Genomic DNA, 8,411 nt, shown 5'->3' with positions numbered 1-8,411 from the left:
AATAAAACGAATTACGAATGAGAATAAGCAAAGTGAGAGTTAGATTGAACCTTAGCAGCAAGTAATAATGCACTATAATGGAAATAAGGTTAGCTCATAATGATAAATGTAAAATATCTCACACAAAATTGGTCAAAATCAAACAATATCAATCATGCACTTCACTTGAATTATTTTTAAAGAAAATATAATGGATGTTAGCCCCCCACCAAAGCCCAAATTACTTTTGTATGAATTGGTTCAATGAGTTCCATTATTTGAAATTATGAAAAATTCATTCATGCTTATTAAAAATCGAGAAAACCGGAAAATTATTTGGAGATCAAAGAAAATTTGTGAAAGTGCTTACTTGAAGGGAAATGTGGTAAGTTTATTAAAAACGAGATTTTTGGTGACTCTAAACCCTAAGGAAGGAAGAAGAAAAGAAAGAACTTAAAATTATTTGAAAACCGGTATGGAATTAAAATTATTTGAAAAACAAACTAGAGTTTTAAAAATTGAAATCTTGAAAATTAAATTTGAGAATTGGAATTTTAAAAAATTATTTGAAAATTGGAGTTTTGAAAATTGAAGTTTTGAAAATTAAATTTGAAAATTGGAATTTTGGAAAATTATTTGAAAATAGAAGTTTTGAAAATTGGAATTTTGAAGAATGATTTGAAAATTGGAGTTTTAAAAATTATTTGGGGAGTTTTGAAAATTATTTGAAAATTGAAGTTTTGAAAATTAGATTTGAAAATTGGAATTTTGAAAAAATATTTGAAAATTGGAGTTTTAAAAAATTAAATTTGAAAATTTGAATTTTGGAAAATTATTTAAATATGAAAGTTTTGACAATTAAATTTGAAAATTGAAATTTTAGAAAATTATTTGAAAACAGAGATTTTGAAAATTAGATTTGAAAATTGGAATTTTGAAAAATTAAACTTTGATATCAAAAGATGAAAAATTAAAAAAGGATGAGATGTGGTCGTTGGGATTGCATGCCAAATGTGGCCATGCATGAGTGTGGGTCCGGGGTGCAAAGGTGGGGTCCAAAGGGTACGAAGGTGGGATTGGAACTGCACTTGAAGCACCCCAGAGTTCCGAGCACAGTGATGAGCATTGATAGCCGTCCCCGAAAGAACAATGAACTACAAAGAACTTGTCGGTGAGAAGCATTTCGAAAAACTCTCTCCTTATTTGTTTAGCCACCATTTTCACTCTTCCTTAGCCACCATACACCTCATTGTGGCAATCTAGTGAAGGTCAGCCACATGAGCTTCCTTAGCTGTGGAGAAACAAATGACCCATGACCATGCCCACCATTGAGGCCATGAACACAATGATGATGATTACCACTAGTGTCATCTTGTTGATGCTGATGATGATGATTGTTTGATGTTGCATGAGGGATCTCACCCAACAACCTTTCAAGCTCTTCATCGTCCTTCATCTTCTCCCCCACTTTCCTCTCAATCCCAACTCTCTCAAACATCAAACAACAACAAACAAATAAAACAGAACAACAAAAAAGCAAAGAAAAGCCACACCAACCAAAACAAAACGCACAAATTCAAGAAAAAAAACATACAACCCACATCAGATAACGATCACGGGAGGGGAAAACAACATATACCCAGAAGCGATTACCAGTTTTTATCATCTAGGTCGCAATCAACACTGAAATAAAGGTGGTTTTGGCGATGAATTTCAATTGCATTTCATTTTGAAATCATCTCATTTGGATTTTGGGTATTTTTCTGTGAAGGAGTTGGTGAGGCATGCAAATATGGAGGATTGTATATGGTTACATGTAGCGTAGATACATACAGGTACGGTGGCCTCACGCCATTAAAGCTGGAGAAGAAAAGACGTTATAGTAGTCCCTGATAGGTCTCCCTTCGAGTCCAGCTTCCAACTCCATTTCTCAAGCTCTCTCCAAAAAGTCTTGACCCCCCTCATCTCTCACTTTTTTTTTTTTGCTCTAAATCTCCTCTATTCCTCGCCAGTACTCCTTTATTTATTTATTTTTTTTTCTTTTTTGCTTTCCTTCCAAGCCTACACCCACTCTGCTTCTTCCCTCAACGTTCTCCACCCGTTCTACTACTCCTTGTTCATAGATGTCTCTATTTCAACCACCACACATCTATTTCAACCACCACCATGGCAAGGTGGTCATGTCTTTGCCACACGTCCCATGCATGCAGCTCCTATGGAAACCATCCCCCATTCCCTTCTATAGAGATGCCCAACTCTCCCGAGGTGGTAAGAAAAATCCCTTGTCCACAAGATGGGTCTACAAATATAATTTTCATATATTTGAAAAATAGAAATAACTGTTTTTTAAAGATTTTTTTTCATATATTTTAGAATTTTCATACGATATATAATGTTATTATATGAAATAAAAAAATCATATAATCATTTAAAAAATAATTTTAACAATTTCATTTTAAATTGTATTTTGAAATATAATTTAAAGTTATAGATTCAAATAATCTTTTCAATCAAAATTTTACTTTGCAAGTAGGTTTAATTTATTTATTTTATCATTTTAAAAAATAAATCACTAGAGAATTAAAAGCCTAAAGAAAAAAAAAAACAAGTATGATGCATTTTATATGATACAACGCAACCATATAATATAAATTCATTTTATATAATTTCTACGTCCTCAAGGTCTTTTTTACAATATGAGAAAATCAAATTGTTTAATTTAATTATAAATGTTTGTTAACTTTTGAGCTGAATTTTACACATTTTATGGACTTTAGCCCATTATCATATTTATTTACTCCTAAAGCATAATTATCTCTTAATAGTGGTAACTAAAACTTTTAAATATTTTTATATAAAAAAACTTAATTAATTTTAATTATTTTCAAATTTCTATTAATTAAATTGAGTAAAAAAAAGTCCTAAAATGAATAAATAAGTTTAAATAATAAAAAAATCAAGATATTAAACAAAAGAAATTACTTCTTAATTTAGTTTGTTGATGAAATCTAGGATGAGATATATCATACCATATTTATATTTAATTTTTAAAACGAAAATAAAAAGAGTGTAAAACATTTAATATAATGATCTAGCATTCTTTAAATAAATATTTTATTTCTCAATATTTGGTATTACAAAACCATAAAATCTCTCATATTTAGCATTATTTTGAGATCTCTCCAGAATATTTAATTTTTAGTAAATAATTTGTATTTCTCTATTAATATCAATACTAATTAAAATATTTAAAAATTCTATAAGTAGCTCAAATGTCAAATGTAGTACCTTTGACCAAAAAAATACATAAAATGCTAATTATTTTTAAATATTTGCTTAAAATTTATATTTTATAAACTTGAATTCCTATTTTATAATTTTTTTTTCATATGAGTATATGGAAACACATTTTTCCCTATTATATATATATATATATATATATATATATATATATATATAGATATATATTTCCCTTTGCAAAATTTGCATTAATTTTCCTTACCTCAAAATAAGTCCTCCAAAACTTTGGAGAAAAATAATCCTGAAAAATTTACTCTTTACTTAACAAAGTATAAGAAAAATAAGCATTACTATTTATCTAAAATTTTAGGTTTGACAATCCTAAAATTTTAGATATTCAAATTAATGTTTTTAATTAGGAAATATAATTAATCTATTCCTATTTTTAGAAAAATTAATAAATTTCTAATTCATATAAAACTTAAATTTTATTTTCAATTTATTTCTTGGGATACAACATAATTTAATTAAATTACAATTTATTTCACTAATTAAATTCTATGCTATTTATTAACTTACACCCATCATTAGTCTAATTATAATACCAAAAACTTTACTTCCTTTTATTTAAAACTTCTATTCTCTCACTTTCTCGATTTTTTTTTTTACCAAACATAATCTGTATCCCAATAATTCTCCATTATTACTAATATATATATATATATATATATATTATAAAAGTCTTCCTCTAATGCACACGCGTCCTTTTTTTTTTTTTTTTTTTAAATCTATAGAAACAGTGCACACTTAGAGGATTCCTCACATTATTCGTACATTTTTCTAATTTTGAAGTATTTTTGAAGTTTGATTTTTCCGGGCATCATTTGAACACCCCTTAAGTGTAATGGACTCATTTAAATACTATCCAAGCCATAAGAGGTTTTACCTAATCACATGCCCACAAAAACTAATTTCTAATAAGTGGAAAACAATATATGCATGAATCCAACACTTTAACATCTTACTTCATTATCTATGAAGCGGCCAACTGGTTAAATGCTACCGGTTGACCCATTTTCTCAGCCGATAGACACTGTCATTTCTTATGATGAAGCACCAAAATGGCCAGTGTCTATCGGTTCCAAAAAAATTGCAACCGCTTCATATGATGGTCGATCGGTACACGAATATCCTTTAGATGTCATTTAGATTTTTTATTCGGTGATTCGTACACTTAAATGGTATTGCCCAATTATGACATAGATTGCCTAATTAATGGTAGGGATCCAAACCCCTAGTTTTTTTTTTATATAAGAGCAAAAAAATTATAGGAATACCTTTTTTCTTGGGCCTCCTTATAAATAATCACCAGTCCAACAAAAATACCACCTTAATTTGTGAAGAGTAAGCACTCTTAGAGAAACAACAAAGACGTATTCAATTAACATGTAGTGATCATCAAGAAGCTACATTGAGCGACCATTTGTATTGTTTTGTTTTGATAAATTAGAAGAAAGTTTAATTTAACAAAATTGCATGCCCGTTCCCATTTGAAGGCCAGTGAGTTCCTTAGTGCAACAACAACCACTAAGTTCCATTTGGTTCTTCATCCTGAACCGCTTCTCATAAGACTGATCCCACACTTTTGCACCACATGGGGTGCCCCAACTAGACCAAAACAAGCCTTAATCCTGAATACATTGGCACAACTAGACTTTGATTTCACAAAGTGAGTGTGAGGTAGATATATCAGCCACATGTGATTAGTCTCTACAACTCTGTCTCTACCATGTGTCCAAGAGATTGAACTACAGAAATAAGGCCCTTTCAACAATTCCATGTATTCCTATCATGCGGACATCATTTGAATCCATACATAGTAGTGAAGTCATTTCTTCCAAACAAGAATCCATTCCAACCAGATGGCCATCAATATGTAAGTGTTTACGATTCAGCCTATTGAAAATGTTCTGAGCAATTTCATGAATAATATTAGATTCATACCTGCCAAATATAAAGCACAATATATCAACCTCGAATGAGCTACAATATATATATATAATGTTTAATTTTCTTCACATCAGCTGAACTATAGGTGGCAGTTGCCATTAAAAAAAAAACCGTAAAATAGCATTCGAGTTTATTTGTGCGGCTCGTTTGGCAACTTCAAATTAATTATTGATGTTGATTAATATATAAGAAGTATAAGTAACCATTACTTCACATTTGTCATGCCATCCATAGATTTTACCAAGCCCCTAATTTCAATCAATATTACTATAATGGAAAAAACTCTAAAGGCATGTGATTCACTGCAATGAAAAAAAAACTCAGGGTTACAAAGAATTGACTCGATTTTTTGGTCATGCTTTCACAATTTCTCCAAACTCAATCTCCAATACTTGAAAGATCAGAGATCATTATCACTTGTTGGTTAATGAAGGATTAATTCAGAATTCAATTCATGTAGCCGTGAATGAGAATGAAAGCAGTTGAAAGATCAAATATGATTTATTTCACAATTACACCTATTTTTCTAATATTTTTTAAAACTTTTTTGAAGTTATTCTTTTTTCTTTTTTAGAAATTCACATACTAAACTTCATTATAAATAACTTTGTTAGTTTTTTTATATATATAATTGTACTTTTACTAATTTTTTACTAAGTAAATAAACTTGAAATTAAGAAAAATTTAATGTTTTTAAATTTGTAAATGAGTCAAGTAATTTTTAAAAATAATTTAAAACTCAAATAGTAAGTTAATTAAAAATACAAGAAATTTGTGGACAAAATTAGTTCAAAATGATTCTTTCTTTTCTACATAAAACCTTTTTTTTTTTTTTTTTTTGTGAATTTTCTCATTAAACAAGCATACTCCGAATTAAATAAGATTTAATGCATTGGATTCGTTAGCAAGTATATTAATTTTTAAAATAAATTAAAATTCAAAACACAACACAATTACTAGTGATAATTCACTTACTAAAATCAATCCAAAATGACTTTTTTTTTTTTCATATATAACTAGAAAAATGAAATTAAATAAAGTGAAACTTAATTTATTGAATTTTTTAATTAGTTTAATAATTTTTTTAAAATAATTTACAACTCAAAAACAGATCTAATCATTATCTATAATAATAGACCAAAACTAAGACACAATAAGTTATGATTTTATTGTTTTTTCTATGCACATAATAATATTTTTCGAATTTTTTCACTAGGTAAATAAATTCTAAATCAACTAAGGCTTAATGTCTTAAATCCTTTAACAAATCTTCTGATTTTTTAGATGGTGTGAAATTAAAAAAAAAAAAGACCTAATTAATTACATAATAAACCAAAACTAATCCAAAATAACATGTCATAATTGAATACTAAAAGTGTAGATGTAATGAAAAGCTTTGCATACTTTAATATTAAAAATATATTAGATTTTATTTGTTTCTAAATTTATTTTAAATAAAATATTATTAATTTTAAATTAATATTATTTATTTTTAATAAAAAAAAATTAATTATATTTTATAAAGATGTTAAGATCCATATTTTTATAATATATACTAAAATATTATCATTAATATATTTGTAATTATAAAACTATTTTTAAGTTTAATAAGACTTGAATTAAATTTCATTAGTAAAATAAATTGAATTCACAAAATAAAAATAAGAAAATTATTTTTAAAAATAATTTATCCAAATGGTTATTTATTTTTTTGTTTTTTGAAAAGTGATTTTAAAAAACTAGTTACTAAATGCTATTTGTTTTTAGAAAATATTAAAAAAATAATTTTTATTCTTTAATTTAAAAATAATTTTTAAATATATACAAGTAAAAGAAGGCATTCCTAATACAAACCCCCTAAATTTCAAAGATGAAAGTGAGCAATCGAGGATGCCAAGAACGGGCTCTCAATTAATCTTTTGGTTTTGCTTGTCCGATTTCACCAAACTCAGTTTTCAATACTTAAAAATCAAACATAATAGGTAATGAATAAAAAACAATTGTTTCTTCTTGCTGAACACCGATGAATCCACCTCCCCATCCTCCACCGATGAATCCACCTCCCCATCCTCCACTGATGAATCCACCTCCCCATTCTCCACCTTCTATTCCTCCTCCTCCAACAAAGGCAGAGCATGAACAATGTCTCCATTGCCCTATGAGCATGAAAACAATAGAGAAAACTCGACTTTGGTAAATATAATATAAAAATAAGGATTTTCATTTTTTTTTAAAATTATTTTACTGCGTGTAAAAATGGTGCAAGTGATGGGGCACTAGGAATAATTGGTAGTTTCTAAGTAGGAAAAGAGGGTTTGGAGTTTGCTGAAATTATACGAATGTCATTCTTAATGGTGAATAAAAGGAATGGCGATTTGGTAAATATGATATAATAATAAGGATTTTCATTTTGTTTAATCATTTTACTGCGTGCAAAAATGGTGGTAGTGATGGGGCACTGGGCATAAGTGATCGTTTCTTAGAAGGAAAAGAGGGTTTGGAGTTTGCTGAATTTATACGAATGTCATTCTTAATGGTGAACAAAAGGAATGAAAATTTGGTAAATATAATATAAAAATAAGAATTTTCATTTTTTTTTAATCATTTTACTACATGTAAAAATGGTGCAAGTGATGAGGACATTGGGCATAAGTGACAGTTTCTAAATAGGAAAAGATGGTTTGTAGTTTACTGAAATTATACGAATGTCATTCCTAATTGTGAATAAAAGGAATGAAAATTTGGTAAATATAATATAAAAATAAGGATTTTCATTTTTTTTAATCATTTTACTACGTGCAAAAATGGTGCAAGTGATGGGGGCATTGGACATAAGTGGTAGTTTCTAAATAGGAAAAGAGGGTGAGGTTTGTAGTTTACTGAAATTATACGAATGTCATTCTTAATGGTGAACAAAATGAATGACAATTTGGTAAATATAATATAAAAATAAGGATTTTCATTTTGTTTAATCATTTTATTGCGTGCAAAAATGATGCAAGTGATGGGACATTGGGTATAAGTGGTAGTTTTTAAGTAGGAAAAAAGGGTTTGGAGTTTGCTGAAATTATACGAATGTCATTCTTAATGGTGAACAAATGAACGACAATTTGGTAAATATAATATAAAAATAAAGATTTTCATTTTTAAAAAAAATATTATTTTACTGCTTGTAAAAATGG

Source organism: Vitis vinifera, chromosome 16 (assembly GCF_030704535.1).
Source record: "Vitis vinifera cultivar Pinot Noir 40024 chromosome 16, ASM3070453v1".
NCBI classification, from domain to species: Eukaryota; Viridiplantae; Streptophyta; class Magnoliopsida; order Vitales; family Vitaceae; genus Vitis; species Vitis vinifera.
Note: the sequence above shows the minus strand (reverse complement) of the source record.